Source organism: Heloderma suspectum, chromosome 3 (genome assembly GCF_057233095.1).
Source record: "Heloderma suspectum isolate Gila_16-S chromosome 3, 16-S_ref, whole genome shotgun sequence".
Lineage (NCBI taxonomy): Eukaryota > Metazoa > Chordata > Lepidosauria > Squamata > Helodermatidae > Heloderma > Heloderma suspectum.
The window spans coordinates 775529-793016 of record NC_139460.1 but is presented as its reverse complement, the minus strand read 5'-3'; the positions used below and the strand labels follow the sequence as shown (position 1 = coordinate 793016).

The window sequence follows — 17488 nt, the reverse complement described above, 5'->3', positions numbered from 1 at the left end:
CGAGGCATGTTAGGACTACGCTCCGTGTGTCTAAGTAGGATTGCACTTCCAGGAGTGCAATCTCTGCTTACGTATAAGGCATGTACTCCCCACACACCTTGTTACCCTGCAGAATCACTGCAATACTTGCGGGGGAGGGGCCAAAAGCAGCCCGGGGAGCCACATGCTGATCACCCCTGCCCTAGGAGATGCCTTGGTGATGGCGCATGTCTCAAGGATAGTAGTCCATAAGGATGGAGATGATACACCGAAGAACATGAATGAGTTCCGGGTTCTAGAACTTACTGACAAATTGAAAGTTAACAAATCACTGTGCCCAGATGGTATCCATCCTTGAGTTCTTAACTCAAATACGAAATCACTGATCTAATGTAATATGTAACATATTCCTAAGATCAGCCTGTGCACCACAGGATTGAAGAATGGCCAATGTAACATGCAGTTTTTAAAAAAGGGATCTAGGGAGGATCCAGGAGATTACAGGCTGGTTAGCTTAACATCTGTTGCAGGTAAATTGGTGGAAAGCATTATTACAGACAACATTATCAAGCATATACAACAGGAGTGCAGAACTATAATTGGGTGGGAAGCTAAATTGCCTCCCACCAGATCCTCGAACAGCTGGATGGCATTAGTGGGTCTGGCCACAGGCAATTATATCATCCCCCCCTGCCCCAGTCTTGCCTTTCTCCATGCTGAGAGGCACGGACTTCTGTGCCTCTCTCACATGGAGAAGGGGACTCAGCTGGTGCTAGGTGGAGCAGCTGCTTTTTCCTCTTCCCTCCCAATCCCTTTTCCTTTTGTGTCATGTCTAGTCCATTGTAAGCCTGAGGGCAGAGACTGCTTCATAATTTAATCTTTGTAAGCTGCTCTGGGAGCCTTTTTTGGCGGAAGAGTGAAATAAAAAATGCTGTAAATAAGTAAAAAAAAAATACATAAAGCATACAGACAATATACACAAACAGGAAAGGAAAGGTTCCTCCTCTGCAAGCTCCGGGTCATTACTGACCCGTAGAGGGACGCTGCGCTGACGTTTTCATGGCTGACTGTAGTGGGGTGGTTTGCCATTGCCTTCCCCAGTCGTGACTACCTTTCCCCCAGCAAGCTGGGTACTCATTTTACCAACCTTGGAAGGATGGAAGGGTGAGTCGACCTGAGCTGGCTACCTGAGACCCGGCTTCCGCTGGGATCGAACTCGGGTCGTGGGGAGAGTTTCGGTTGCAATACTGCCGCCTACCACTCTGCGCCACATGAGGCTGTTGCGTACACAAACAACATATAACTAAAAACAACTTTTTAGTTGAACAGTCAGTCATAACTAAAAACACAACCAGGACCAATTAAAGCTCACCATCTACTGCCAAATGACTGGGAAAAGAAATAGGTCTTAACCTGGCACCAAAAAGATAACAATGTTGGCGCCAGGCAGACCTCATAGGGGAGCTCATTCCACAGATGGGGGGCCACCACTGAGAAGGCCCTCTCCCTCATCGCCACCTTCTGAGCTTCCCTCGGAGGAAGCACCTGAAGAAGGAACTTAAATGCTGAACATAGAGTATGGGTAGGTTCATTTTGGGAGAGGCATGCTGTCAGCTATTGTGGTCCCAAGCCCTTGAATTCAGCTCGGAAGCATGTAGGCAGCCAGCGCAAGCGGGCCAGAGTCGGTTTTATATGTGCAAACCTTCTAGTCCCAGTTATCAATTTGGCTGCTGCATTTTGCCCAACTGCAGCTTCTGAACCATCTTCAAAGGCAGCCCCACGTAGAGTGCAGCACAGTAATCTAACTTAGAGGTTACCATGGCGTAGACAACTGAAGCCAGGTTATCCCTGTCCAGATAGGGGCATAGCTGGGCCACTAATCAAGAGTTGGTAGAAAGCACTCCATGCCACTGAGGCCACCTGAGGCTCAGGTGACAAAGATAGTTCCAGAAGGACCCCCAAGCTACGGACTTACTCCTTCAGGGGGAGTGCAACCCCATCCAGAATAGTTTGAAAACCTTCCATGCAGTCAACAGAACCACCTACTAACAGCATCTCAGTTTTGTCTTGATTGAGCTTCAGTTTATTAGCCCTCATCCAGTCCATTGTTGTAGCTAGGCACTGAAACTGGACAGCCATCTGTCATGGATGCTTTGACTTAGATACCTGCATTGAGCAGGGGGTTGGACTCGATGGCCTTAAAGGCCCCTTCCAGCCCTACTATTCTGTGATTCAGCACATCCACAGCCTCGCCTGAAGAAGATGAAAAGGAGAAATAGAGCTGCATGTCATCAGCATACTGATGACAGCACACTCCAAAATTCTGGATGACCGCACTAAACGGTTTCATGTAGATGTTGAACAGCATGGGGGACAAACTGACCCCAGCAGAAGCCCTTACTGGAGAATCCATGGAGCCGAGCAGTATTCCCCAAGGACCAACTGGAGCTGACCCTCCAAGTAGGAATGAAACCACTGCAATACAGTGCCTTCCACTCCCAACTCAGAGAGTCATCCCAGAAGCATATAGTCGATGATACTGAAAGCCTCTGAGAGGTCCAAGAGAATCAACATGGTCACATTCTCCCTGTCTTTCTCCCACATAGGTCATCATACAGGGCAGCCAAGGCTGTTTCTGTGCCAAAAACTGGCCTAAACCCCAGCTGAAATGGATCCAGATGATTGTTCTCATCCAAGAGTGTCTGGAACTGGCTTGCAATCACGCGCTCAAGGACATTGCCCAGGAACAGAACATTTGCAACTGGCCTATAATTATTTAGGTTTTCCAGGTCTAGGGAGGATTTCTTTAGGAGTGAGCTCACCACTACCCCTTTCAGGTGGGTTGGGACCACTCCCTCTCTCAAGGAGGCATTAATCACCTTGCTGGCCCAGCCAGCTGTTACCTCCCTTCTGATTTTTATAAGCCAAGAGGGGCAAGGATCCAATATGGAAGTGGTTGCACGAATCTGTCCAAGTACCTTGTCCACATCCTCGAGCTGTACCAACTGAAACTAATCCCAGAAAACCAGACCAGGCTCTCCTCTGAACACCTCACCTGATTCACCAGCAGTAAAACTGGAGTCTAAGTCCTGACAGATGCAAGAAATTTTATCTTCAAAGTGCCTAACCAGTGCATTACAGCGGGCCTCAGATGGGTCCATAGTGTTTTTAGGGCCAGAATGTAATAGGCCTGAACAACCTTAAAAAGCTCTACTGGGTGGCATATGGAAGATTGAATAGAGGCAGTGATTTTTTTTTGTTCTTGCTGCTCTCACTGCTTTTGAGTATATCTGGCCATCAGCACATACCAGAGTTCGATGGCATCCATGAGGAGTTTTTCTGCACCTGCACTTAAGCCGTCTCCTATTTTGCTTCCTTGCTTTCAGCTCTGTGGTACACTGTGGAGCCATACGAGCTCTGCTTGTACGAGCTCTGGAGAGGGCGCTGAGGAGTGATCATGTCAACTGCCTGGGTCATCTCTGCATTCCACAGGTCGACCAGGGCTTCGACAGCAGCACCAGCCATATCAACCAGAAAACCCCCCGGAGCCCTGTGGAAACCTTCCGGGTCCATTAGCCTCTGGGGGCAGGCCACCTTAACAGGTCCCCCACCTGTGCAGAGGAGAAAAGCCATTGTAAGTCCAAACCTCAGCAGGCAATGATCTGACCATGACAAGGGACTGATGCAAAGTCCCCCACCTTCAGATCACAGTCTCCATGTGCAGTTGAGAAAGCCAGGTCTAGCATATGCCCCGCTACAGGTCTTGGGCTGATGACATGTTGGGATGGTCCCATGGCTGTCATGGTGACCATGAAATCCTGAACCACCCCAGACTAACTCCCTGCTCACCCACCAGGTCTTGGTTATACATGCCAGATCGGCCGCCTCATCCACTGTTAAGTCATTAATGAGGGAGGTTTTATTTTGCACCGATCTGGCATTTAAAAGTAACATCCGGAGACCTGAGGGCAGGCTAATAGGGCAACGACCAAACCTGTGGGTGCAGGGAGGACCGGAAGACAGCACAGCCATTAACAGTTTGGGCCATGTTCCCATTACCTGGCAAGTCCCCCTCACAATGCCATATCTCCCTCTCCCTGTCGCTGTACCATACGCAACCATTTGGCCAGTTCTAGGAGGAGCAGCCACTTCCCCAATTCCAGCTGAGTCCACTGCTTCTCACCTTCCAGCTGTTATCTGAGATCAGAGAGAACAGTGGATGTTCCCCCAAGCCCTGCCCTCTGGCGGAACCCACATGTAGAACCTCTGAAGCCCAGATGTTCTGCATCCCTGATATACAGAGTGGCCCAAAAGTAGGTATACAGTATAGTTTATTTGCATTTTATTACATTGTTCATTACATTTATGTTTGTTTAACACTGTTTAATCTCGTAAGTGCTCGAAATGTATTCCATCAATGTTGCAACATTCCTCGAACCTGTCCAGAACACTGTGACACACAGTACAACACAAATTCCGGTCCGCATCAATGTCCATAAATGCTTCCGAGATGAACTCTTTTAATTCATCCACTGTCCAGGGATTCCTCTCAAAAACCTTATTCCTTACTACACCCCCTAAAAAGAAGTCCATTGGTGTTAAGTCGGGTGAACGTGGCGGCCATTCATTGCTGCCATGTTGTCCGATCCAACGCTGTGGGAAGGTGTTGTTAAGATAGTCCCTTACTACAAAAGCATAATGAGGAGGTGGCCCATCTTGTTGGAAGAGCAGTTCGGCGAAGATAGCCCTGGTTCTGAGTTGTGGCACTACCACGTTGCGTAACATGTTTAGGTAATTGTTACTATCCACAGTTGTATCGAAGAAAAACGGTCCTACAACACCTTCGCTGGACAGCGCACCCCACACTGTGATGCCTGGCTGGTTCAGTTGAGATGTGATAGTCAAATGAGGATTTTCATCTGCCCAATACACACAGTTACGCCTGTTCATGTGGCCTGACAACTTGAAAGAAGCCTCATCTGACCAGATGATCTTATCAAGAAGGTCTGGTTCGTTAGAGATTTAGTTACGCATCATCTCACAGAACTGCAACCGACGGTCTGGGTCGTCCTCCAGAAGACCATGTAACAGTCTTGGACAGTACGGCTTCAATTTCAGTTTACACATTAAGCGTTGCAAGGACATTCAAGGTATGGATAGTTGCTTAGACGCAAGTCATGTGGACTTTTTCGGACTGTTCATAAATGTCAGAGCGACTCTCATCTCATTTTCCTCTGTCATAGACGTCCTAGGATGTCCAGATTTCGGTGCATTAGCCACTGCACCTGTTGCTTCAAATTTGTCTCTAAGACGATAAATTGTCAGATGTATTGGTGGAGGAGTGTCAGATGCTTCTTGCCACGCTGTGCGCACCCGATCAGCATTTTCGGTCTTCCAGTACTGCTTTAGAATCCACTTTCTTTGTTCTTGAGTCAAGTTCGCAGCCATCATTCACAATATCAGTAAAAAAATAAAAATAAAAACCAAACAACTGTATGCCTACTTAAGGACCTCACTCCCCTCACTCTCTACACTTAACTGATTTAACCACCTGCTCAAGCACCTTGCCCAGGAAGAGGATGTTAACTACTGGCCTATATTTGTTAGGCTTTTTCAGGAGTGGCCTAATTACCACCTCTTTTAAAGAGGCTGGCACCATTCCTTCTCTCAAGGAGGAGTTTGCAACCTCCTGGACCCATCCTGATATCCTCTTCTTATTTGATGTAATAAGCCATGACAGGCAAGGGTCAAGCACACAGGTGGTCGACCGGATCTGGTCAGACATCTTGCCTGCGTCCTCACGCCTGAATAACTGAAACTCATCCAATAAATTTGAACCAGACGGGGCACTGGATGCCTCTGCTAGTGGAATGGCATTAATTGTGGTGTTCATTTCATGACAGGGCAGACAAGATTCTCAGGTTCATGATAAGTGCAGGCAAGAAAGTATCCTGGGCAATTAAAAAGAGAAGAGGTCCAGGCAAGAGAGTGCCCAGGGCAGTAGAGGTGTTCTCTGTTAGGGCCTCTGTTATACCAAGAAACAAATTTGAAACCCCTCCTTCCTCAGCGGAGCCCCGCCACTGCTTGATTCCCAGGGAGAAGCTGACAGATTTCTGAGCTGCAGGCATGTCATTCAAAGCCAAAACCTGCAGCTGCTGACGAGCACCCTCTTCCCCTCTGTGTTAGCACTATTAGGCTCTCACCACTCTGACACCCCACAGCTTGAACAAGCCCCCAAATCAGCCCCCTCCCCTGCGGAACCTTCCATCCTCCTTCGGCCTGTAATCAGATGGGAAACCAGGGAGAACTAAGTTCTCCAGCATTGGGCTTTCCATGGCTGGACTGGGTTCGAAACCATCCTGGTCCGCTTCTGAAGTGAGATTCTGAATCCAAACTATAGGGCCCACAGAAGCGCTTGGGCTAGTCCCAACAGGACTTACCTTTGTGGAAGTCATGTTAATCCTTTTTCAGCAGGGCTGATCCTTCTTTATGCTTATTAATTTTATCTTAAATAATGCTTTCCACCAATTTACCTGGGACAGAAGGTAAAGCTAACCAGCCTGTAATTTCCCAGATCCCTGTGGATCTGTTTTTAAAAATTGGTGCTACATTAGCTGTGCTCCAGTCCTCTGGTACAGAGGGTGATTTCAGGGATATATTACATATTTTGATTAGAAGATCAGCAATTTCACATTTGAGTTCTTTAAGAACTCTAAGATGGATACCATCTGGATCCAATTATTTGTTACCTTCAATTTATCAATAAGGTCATGAACTTTATCTCTTGTCATAAGTATTTGCCCTAGTTCCTCAGACTCCCTTCCTCAGTTCCTCCGGCTTCTTCAGACTCAAAAGGAAGTACTTCTTCACAGAGTGCATGGGTAAACTATGGAATTGACGACCTTAGGATGTAGTGATGACCACCAACCTGGATGTCTTTAAAAGGGGATTGGACAAATTCAAGGAGGATAAGGTTATGAATGGCTACAAATCATGAAGGCTATTTATAAGCAGTGTGGTGTAGTGATCGGAGTGTTGGACTGGGACTTGGGAGATCCAGGTTTAAATCCCCACTCAGTCATGAAGCTGACTGGATAACCTTGGGCCAGTCAGTGATCCTCAGCCTAACCTATCTGATAGGATTGTTGTGAAGGTAAAATGAAGATGAGAATCATATATGCCTCTTTGGACTCCTTGGGGAGAGCTGGGATATAAATGTAATAAAGAAATAATAAATTATCTCCAATATCAGAGATGGCATGTCTCTGAATACCAGTTGCTGGGATGTATGAGCAGATGGTGTTGTTGCATTCTATGTCCTGCTTGTGGGCTTCCCATGGGCATCTAGTTTGCCACTGTGTGATCAGACTTCTGAACTAGAGTACAACTCTTCTTATTTTCCTAACTTAGATGATAGGAAAAATGAACTAATCTTCAAAAAGCTTATGAGGCTTTCGCACTGGGTCTCAGGGCAGATGCTGCTCCTTTCATGTCTGCTTGGGTCTCTGTTATTTGAGCTAAGGATTTACTGAAAGATGTTCCCTGTGATAATTCCAGGCTCAGACAGGGCATCAATAAGTTGGCTAAGGTGGCTGCCTTCATGGCAGATGCCAGCTAGGATTTGGTTTGTTTCGTGGACAGAGCTCTGTTTGCACACTTAGTGTGCATAGACATTTATGGTTAAATAGGCACTACATTGGCACTAGTATGCCAATAAACAATAAACACTACTATGCCAGTACTATAAACAGGCACTACTATGGTTTTCCCAGTAGCAACGTATGGCTGTGAGAGCTGGACTATAAGGAAGGCTGAGCGCCGAAGAATTGATGCTTTCGAACTGTGGTGCTGGAGAAGACTCTTACGAGTCCCCTGGACTGCAAGGAGGTCAAATCAGTCAATCCTAAAGGAAATCAACCCTGAGTGCTCATTGGAAGGACAGATACTGAAGCTCCAGTATTTTGGCCACCTAATGCGAAGAGAAAACTCTCTGGAAAAGACCCTGATGCTGGGAAAGACTGAAGGCAAAAGGAGAAGGGGATGGCAGAGGATGAGATGGCTAGATAGCATCACCAATGCAATGAGTATGAACTTGAGCACGCTCCAGGAGAGAGCGCAGGACAGGAAGGCCTGGTCCATGGGGTCACGAAGAGTCGGACACGACTGAACGACTGAACAACAACAGGCACTACATCCAAGATTAAATTGTCTAGTATATCGTTCAAGGGGGCAAACTGTCAAAGAAAAAAGCTCTTCCTTCATCTGACGAGAAGGAAGACAGGTGTGCCCCCAAACATCCTGGGCATTTTTTTGGTCATTTCTCATCTTCCTTAGCCAGGGACAGCAGAAGGGTCATGTCCTTCTGGAGCCTGTCCAGCTGCCAGCTCAGGAAACACCGGAGCACACAGACAATAACAGGCATGACTCAGCAAATCCACTAGTTAAGGAGGACTGCAGCAAGTTGCCTATTGCTGGGACTTAATCACAACTATCAGTGTGTGCTTTACACAGTTACCGAGCGATACGCTCTGGAATGTCCAAATCTGCCTTACAATCACTTTATTGGGTCTCCCAAGTCTTGCAGGCAAGATAAATGCTCCAAGATATCAATTATTTATATGTATTTATTACATATCTATGGCAGAGGATGAGATGGCTAGATGGCATCACCAATGCAATGAATATGAACTTGAGCACGCTCCGGGAGAGAGCGGAGGACGGGAATCATAGAATAGTAGGGTTGGAAGGGGCCTATAAGGCCAACCCCCTGCTCAATGCAGGAATCCAAGTCAGAGCATCCCTGACAGATGGCTGTCCAGCCTTGTCTTGAATGCCTCCAGTGTGGGAGAGCCCACCACCTCCCCAGGTAATTGGTTCCATTGACGTATTGCTCTTATAGTCAGGAAGTTTTTCCTGATGTTCAGCCAGAATCTGGCTTCCTGTAACTTGAGCCCATTATTCCGTGTCCTGCACTCTGGGATGATCAAGAAGAGATCCTGGCCTTCTTCTCTGTGACAACCTTTCAAGTACTTGCAGAGTGCTATCCTATCTCCCCTCAGTCTTCTCTTCTCAAGGCTAAACATGCCCAGTTCTTTCAGTCTGTCTTCATAGGGCTTTGTTTCCAGTCCCCTGATCCTCTTTGTTGCCCTCCTGTGAACCCTCTCCAGTTTAACTGCATCCTTCTTAAAGTGTGGTGCCCAGAACTGGACACACCACAGGGAAGGCCTGGCATCCTCTGGTCCACGGGGTCACGAAGAGTCGGACGCGACTTAGCGACTGAACAACAACAACAATTGCATATCTATACCCCCTGACAGCCAAAGCTCTCTGGGCCAGAGGTCTCCAGTATGGCACCTGTGGGGACTGCCAGGGCCCAGCTTCAGCACTGCAGTGGGTCTTATTGTTTATAGCTAAGATTTGATTAGAAGTGGCCTGGAATGGCTGGACCTATTCAGCCTCTGGAATGTCAAAATCTAGGAGTTTCCCTCTGTTAGTGTTCTCCGAGCAGAGCCAGGGGAATCACCCGACTCCCTTTCCACCTTGGCAGGCAGAGAGGCTAGAAGCTGTCTGTGAGAATCTGACAGAGATGGGGTGGGGTTTGCAGAAGAGTCACCCAGGTTGAAGTGTCACAGCTGGAGGGCTGAGCAGTGATGCCCTGTTCATACAGGGCCTTGCTGAAAGGCCAAAGGCCCTTGTCTGTCAAGGGATCCGGAGGGGCTTACAGTCACACCTTCTGCTTTTAAGCTGATGCAAAGGCGAGGAGCCTTTGCTAGGAACATCTCATCTACATTGCCTGAAACCTTCTCTGTTTGGATTCTCCTTTGTCTGAGCCTCTGGAGGTACTCTGCACAAGGACTGTCTTTGAAATTGGAACTTATTGCTAAGGACTTGCCATGAAAACTACCATGATGCTTTTTATAGACTTTGAACTCTTGTTTGCTGTGGATTGTCTGTCTTCCTTGTTATTAGCCTAGAGTGCCGTCAGGCTGGGTGTGATCTTAACTCTTAGTCTTTTCTCTGTCTGGACTCAAGCAGCGTGGAGTTACCAAGGCACAAGCTATGGCATGGAACTCTGCTTGTGTGGGTTTACCTTGGATTTGACAGGTCGCGATCATGTAGCCTGCAGTTTCCAATAAAAGAGTCAGAGTTGGACTAACTCTCTGTGGGAGTGGTTTTGTAGAATCTGCCCTTTTGATTGCCTGGGAGGGGTCATTCCAGGAATCATTTCCTTTCTTTGCCCAGGGTTTGGAACCCCATGTATGGATTGCTTGGGTTGGATATGCCAGGAATCCCAAGTCCCTTCCTTTGTGTTCAGAGCCGTGGAGACGGCAATGGGAAAACTACGTTGATGAGGATCTCAGTCACAGTGGTAGTGTTTAGCTTTTGACTTTTCTGGAATTACTTAGAGCCTATAGCTATGGACTGTCAGCTGGATGCTTTCAAAAGAGTGTATGGGCCATGGGATTTCCTGCAATAAAGAAGTCTCATTGATTTGGGTGGCCAGTGTCAGATTGCCTGAGCGTATGTGCTTGAGGGATCGGAAATCCCAGCAGGGACTTCCAATGGTGCCCGTGAAGCTGTACTCCCTGGCCCCTTCACAAATGTTTAGTAAAAAACTTGAAAAACAATAGGGCACCCAGTTCTCATTCCTGTTCCTGAACCTGCTGCTGAACAGGGAGGGCACTCCACAATTGGGGTGCCACCACTGAAAAGGCCCTCTCCTTAGTAGCCACCTGTTTCATCTCATTTGGCAGGGCCACCCAGAGGAGGGACTGTGAAGTTGATCTTAGGGTCTGGATAGGTATATGTGGGAGGAGGTGATTCTTCAGGTAACCTGACCCCAGTGCAGCTCACAAAGCACAGGTGTAATACGATTGTATCAACTAGCCCCTGCTAACAAGCTTGCTCCCGTATTTTGGAGCAGCTGAAGTTTTGAGACCATTTTCAATGGTAGTAATGAAAAGGAGAGGTTACCAGAGGGTGGATTTATTTGTTTGTTTGCTTGTTCGTTTCATTTCTATCCTGCCCAATAGCCGACAATTTGTGGGCGGTTCACAGAAATTAAAACAAAAAAGCACACAGTAAAACAATATAAAATATAAAAACATTAAAGCCACAATATAACAATACAACCAGAATAAAACCAGAGTAAAACCTAGCAGCAATGCAGAGATTTAAAATACAGATTTAAAACAGCAAAGTTAAAAGTCTAGAAAGCTAAAATGCTAAAATGCCTGGGAAAATACAAAGATCTTCACCTGGTGCCGGAAGAAATACAATGTCAGTGCCAGGCGAACCTCACTAGGGAGTTCATTCCACAGCTGGATAATTAGCTAGGCTAATCTGTGTTCAATTAGATGGCACAACTCTTCCTCCACATGCGTTCTAACCATCTTACCTCTTATTCCATTGCCCTCAGTTTAGGTGTATATCAAGGAGCTGCCTGGGCTGTGCTCAAAGAGAGCAGGGGCTTGGGCATGATTGTGTCAACTACCCAAGTCATCTCTGCATTCCATAGAGTAACCATGGCTTCAACAGGACTATCAAACATACTAGAGGATAATCCCTCAGAGTCCTGGAATCCATTGGCCTCTGTCGGCAGACCATTTTATTAGGTCCTCCACCCTTACAGAGGGGAAAGGCTGCAGGGAGTCTAAACCTTACTCTAGAGTAATAAAGAAACTGGCAGAAGTACTCTCAGAACCACTGTCTGTTATCTTTGAGAAATCATGGAGAACAGGTCAAGTGCCAGATGACTGGAGGAGGGCTAATGTTGCCCCTGTCTTCAAAAAAGGTAAAAAGGAGGAACCTGGGAACTACAGACCAGTCAGTCTGACATCAGTCCCTGGGAAAATTCTGGAGCAGATGATAAAGCCATCCATCTGGAAGCACCTTGAAAACAATGCAGTGATTACTTGAAGCCAACATGGATTTGTCAAGAACAAATCTTGCCAGACAAATCTGATCTCATTTTTTGATCAAGTAACCTCCCTTGTGGACTGTGGGAATGCTGTGGACATAATATAACTCGACTTCAGCAAAGCTTTCGACAAAGTGCCCCATGATATCCTGATGAGCAAACTAGCTCAAAGTGGGCTAGACAAACAACTCTCAGGTGGATCTACAGTTGGCTACAGAATCGGACTCAGAGAGTGCTTCTCAGTGGGATCTTCTCAACCTGGGGAGAGGTAATGAGCAGGGTACCGCAGGGCTCAGTCCTGGGCCCAGTGCTCTTCAACATTTTTATTACTGACTTGGAGGAGGAGTTGCAAGGAATGCTGATCCAATTTGCAGGTGACACCAAATTGGGCGGGATAGCTAATACCCTGGACGACGGAAACAGAATTCAAAGGGATCTTGATAGACTGGAGCGCTGGGCAGAAAACAACAGAATGATATTTAATAGGGATAAATGCCAAGTTCTGCACCTAGGAAAAAGAAACCAAATGCACAGTTACAAGATGGGGGATACGTGGCTCAACAGCACTACAAGCGAGAAGGATCTTGGAATTGTTGTCGATCACAAGCTGAAGATGAGCCAACAATGGGATGTGGCTGCAAAAAAGGCCAATGCTCTTTTGGGTTGCATTCATAGAAGCATAGCTTCCAAATCCTGGGAAGTACTAGTTCCCCTCTACTCAGCACTGGTTAGGCCTCATCTGCAGTACTGTGTCCAGTTCTGGGCACCACACTTGAAGAAGGATGCAGACAAACTGGAGAAGGTTCAGAGGAGAGCAACGAAGAGGATCATGGGACTGGAAATGAAGCCTTATGAAGAGAGACTGAAAGAACTGGGCATGTTTCATAGAATCATAGAATAGTAGGGTTGGAAGGGGCCTACAAGGCCATCGAGTCCAACCCCCTGCTCAATGCAGTAATCCAAGTCACAGCATCCCTGACAGATGGCTGTCCAGCCTCGTCTTGAACGTCTCCAGTGTGGGAGAGCCCACCACCTCCCTAGGAAATTGGTTCCATTGTCGTATTGCCCTAACAGTCAGGAAGTTTTTCCTGACGTTCAGCCGGAATCTGGCTTCCTGTCACTTGAGCCCATTATTCCGTGTCCTGCACTCTGGCATGATCAAGAAGAGATCCTGGCCTTCCTCTCTGGGACAACCTTTCAAGTACTTGCAGAGTGCTATCCTATCTACCCTCAGTCTTCTCTTCTCAAGGCTAAACATGCCCAGTTCTTTCAGTCTGTCTTCATAGGGCTTTGTTTCCAGTCCCCTGATCCTCTTTGTTGCCCTCCTGTGAACCCTCTCCAGTTTGTCTGCATCCTTCTTAAAGTGTGGTGCCCAGAACTGGACACAGTACTCCAGATGTGGCCTAACCAGTGCTGAGTAGAGGGGAACTAGTACTTCCCCGTGCTCCATGATTTCTCAAAGCCAGCGGTTCTGAGAGTTCTTCTGCCAGTTCCATTATTAAGCTAGGATGCAGTTCATCTGGCCCTGGAGATTTGAACTCATTCAAAGTCATTAGATGTTCCTTGACCATATGCCTATCGATCTCAAGCTGCAATCCGGCCCCTTAAGCCTGTACTTCGCCTTTTCCAGGGGAGAAGACTGAGCCAAAGTAGGAACTGAGCACCTCTGCCTTTTCTTTGTCATCTGTTATCATTTTGCCATCCTTATTTAATAGCTGAACCACCATTTCTTTCCTCTGCCTTTCACTATGCACGTAGCTGAAGAAAGCCTTTTTGTGGCTTTTAGCCTCCCTCGCTAACCTCAGCTCGTTCTCAGCTTTAGCCTTCCTGACACCATCCCTGCAATTCTGTGCTACCTGCCTGTATTCTTCCTTTATTGGTTGTCCTTCCTTCCACTTCTTATACATGTCCTTTTTTGTTTTCAGGTCATCCCTAAGCTTTTTGTGAAGCCACATTGGCTTCTTCTGTTGTCTTCCACCTTTTCTTCTTGTTGGAATTGTTTGTCATTGTGCCTTGAGAATTTCCTTTTTTAAAAGCTCCCACCCATCTTGGACTCCTTTTCTCGTTAGCGTCACTTGCCATGGGACCTTACTGATCATTGTTCTGAGTTTATTAAAATCAGCTTTCCTAAAATCCAAGGTACGTGTTTGACTACACTCGGCTTTTGCTTCCCTTAGAACCAAGAACTCAAGTACAACATGGTCGCTTTTCCCCAGAGTTCTTGTAACTGCTACTTTATCCACTAAGTCATCTCTGTTGGTTAGGATCAAGTCAAGGATAGCCGATCCTCTAGTTCCTTTCTCTACTTTCTGTAGGAGGAAGTGATCCGCCACATAAGTCAGGCATTTCCTGGAGGGGCCATGTTTTGCATGTTTTGTCTCCCAACAAATATCGGGGAAATTGAAGTCCCCCATGACTACTACATCATGCTTCCTTGAAACATTGGCTGTTTGCTTTTCAGAAGTTTCATCCTGGTCTTCTCCTTGATTGGGTGGCCAGTAGTAGACTCCGACCATCAGGTTCCTGTTATTCTTTGCTCCATTTATTTTGATCCAGATGCTCTCGATGGGGCTACCAAGCTCATGCTCCTGTATTTCTGTGCAGAGATACGTATTTTTCACATACAGTGCAGCCCCATCTCCCTTTCTGTTCCTCCTGTTCTGTTTGAACAAGTTATATCCTTCAGTTGCTGTATTCCAGTCATGAGAGTCATCCCACCAAGTCTCAGTTATACCTATCAAGTCATAATTTCCCTCTTGTATAAAGAGTTCAAGTTCGTTTTGTTTGTTTCCCATACTCTGGGCATTAGTATATAGACATCGAAGACCATTTGCTTCATAGTCTGGCTTCCTTCCTACATGTGACCCCATGTAGCACACCAGGCCTTCCTGTCCTCCGCTGTCTCCTGGAGCGTGCTCAACTTCATACTCATTCCATCGGTGATGCTATCTAGCCATCTCATCCTCTGCCGTCCCCTTCTCCTTTTGCCTTCCATCTTTCCCAGCATCAGAGTCTTTTCGAGTGAGTTTTGTCTTCGCATTAGGTGGCCAAAATATTTGAGCTTCAGCTTCAGTCTCTGTCCTTCCAATGAACAGTCAGGGTTGATTTCGTTTAGGATGGACTGATTTGACCTCCTTGCAGTCCAGGGGACTCGTAAGAGTCTTCTCCAGCACCACAGTTCAAAAGCATCAATTCTTCGGCGCTCAGCCTTCCTTATAGTCCAGCTCTCACAGCCATACGTTGCTACTGGGAAAACCATAGCTTTGATTATGCGGACCTTTGTCAGGAAGGTGATGTCTCTGCTTCTTACTATGCTGTCTAGGTTTGCCATAGCTTTCCTCCCAAGGAGCAAGCGTCTTTTAATTTCATGGCTACAGTCACCGTTTGCGGTGATCTTGGGGCCCAAGAAAATAAAATCTGTCACTGCTTCCATTTCTTTCCCTTCTATATGCCAGGAAGAGATGGGGCCAGATGCCATGATCTTAGTTTTTTTAATGTTGAGTTTCAAACCAGTTTTTCACTCAGAGGGGCCTAGAGGTCCATAATGCTTTGCTTTGGTTCATTATTAAGTGCAATTTCCTTGCTAGTGGGCCTCTGAGCTTGTGAGATGAATCAAAGCTCGATATCGCCGCCTCAGCACATTCCATGCGAACAAGCTCTGAATCTTGTCAGGCCTAGGATGCACCTGAGAAGTGAGGCTCTGTTTACAGGTGTCTGTGCTGGGAAAGTTTTGATTGTTTTCCTTCTGACCAAGCAACTGTTTAGCCTATGCCGGGAATGAACGCTAATTAACTCTTGCTCCTGTCATGATTTGTTGTTGTTCAGTCGTTCATTCGTGTCCGACTCTTTGTGACCCTAACATGTATGGTATAAAATCCATTTTATCCCATGGCTCTGTGTTCAGAGAAGCTGTCTGATCCAACCATTGGGTACACTTGTGTGCTGTAAGTACTCAATAAAATCTCCTTGTAAGCAAACCTGGATCTGGCTTATCGCTATCTCAGCACCTCCAAACCTTAGTAGCCCATGGCCAGGGCATACAGAAGGGGCCTATAAGACCATTGAGTCCAACCCCCTGCACAATGCAGGAATCTAAGTCAAAGCATACTTGGCAGGTGGCTGTCCAGCCTCATCTTGAAAACCTCCAGTGTGGGAGAGCCCACCACCTCCCTAGGTAATCGGTTCCATTGTCGTATTGCTAGGGATGTCAGAGAATTTCGCCACGAATCTCGGGGAGGTTGAATGCCAGCGCATTCGGCCCCCCAAAATTGGTGGCGAAACGGTCTGCCCCCCCGCCCCCCCCGGGACGGGACTTACCTTGGGCGAATCCTCCTGGCAGCAGTGGCTCCGGCGGCGATTCGGCGGCGGTTCGGCGGGGGCGGCCGGTCTTCTGACCGGCTGCCGCCACCGCCATTTCCAATAAAAAAAAATAAATAAAAAAATGTGATAGGCTACGTAAAGATTTACGTAGCCTATCATGGCTAGATTTTAAAAAAATACCATGATAGGCTACGTAAATGTTTATGTAGCCTATCACAGCTGAGTAAAAAAAAAAACCACGTGTACGCAAGTGGCGGTGCCCATGGGCGCCGCCATTTGCGTTCCTTATTTTGGCACGTCTAGTCTACGTAAACATTTACGTAGACTACGGCGAAAATAAGGGGAATGCTACGCTATTTGCGTTCCCCTTATTTTCGCCGTAATCTATGTAAATGTTTACGTAGACTAGACGTGCCAAAATAAGGAATGCAAATGGCGGCGCCCATGGGCGCCGCCATTTGCATACGCGCAGGGGTTTTTTTGTTTTTTTTACTCAGCCGTGATAGGCTACGTAAACATTTACATAGCCTATCACGGCTGACTGCAGATACACAAATGTTGGCGGCTACGGCCGCCGCCATTTGTGGCCCGGCCGGCCAGGATTCGGGGGTGGAGGGATGGAGCGCCTCCCCCCCGGCCAGAATTTCGGGGGGAAGGGACGGAGCGCCTCCCCCCCACCGCAAATCAAATTTCGTTACAGGTAAGTGACTTTCGTACATCCCTACATATTGCTCTTCCACCTTTTTTTCTTGTTTCAATTGTTTGTATTTGTTCCTTTAGAATTTCCTTTTTTAAAAACTCTCATCCATCTTGGACTCCTTTCTCGTTAGAGTCGCTTGCCATGGGACCTGACTGATCATTGCTCTGCGTTTATTAAAATTGGCTTTCCTTAAATCCAGGGTGTGCGTTTGGCTACACGTGGCTTTTGCCCCCTTTTTCTGCACGTTTTCTAGCTGTGCAATATCCTTTTAGACCTGGTGACCAGGACTATGCAGGTGTGGTCGCACCATCGATTTATGTAAGGGCAGTACGATATTGGCAGTCCGGTGTTCTGATCCCCTTTTGTTCTCCTTGGGGGCGAGAGCTGTGGTAGCACTGTCTCGTGACTTGTCCAGGGCCTAATTTGGGACAGCACGAGATCTGTTTAAAAAACTGACCAGACCCCCTTAGCAACAAGCACAGTGAGGGGGGCCAGGGGGCTACTATTGTTCCAGAGCAGTGCCTTTCTGCATTCCGCTGTTCCCTTTGCTCCTTGGGATAAACCAGGTG

General features: G+C 47.1%; 1 protein-coding gene across 1 annotated transcript in view; it reads left to right on the top strand.

The window, feature by feature from the left end:
• Window positions 1-17488, top strand: part of DNHD1 (dynein heavy chain domain 1) — a 120249-nt gene that overhangs the window by 30948 nt on the left and 71813 nt on the right. The gene's annotated exons all lie outside the window — the stretch shown is intronic.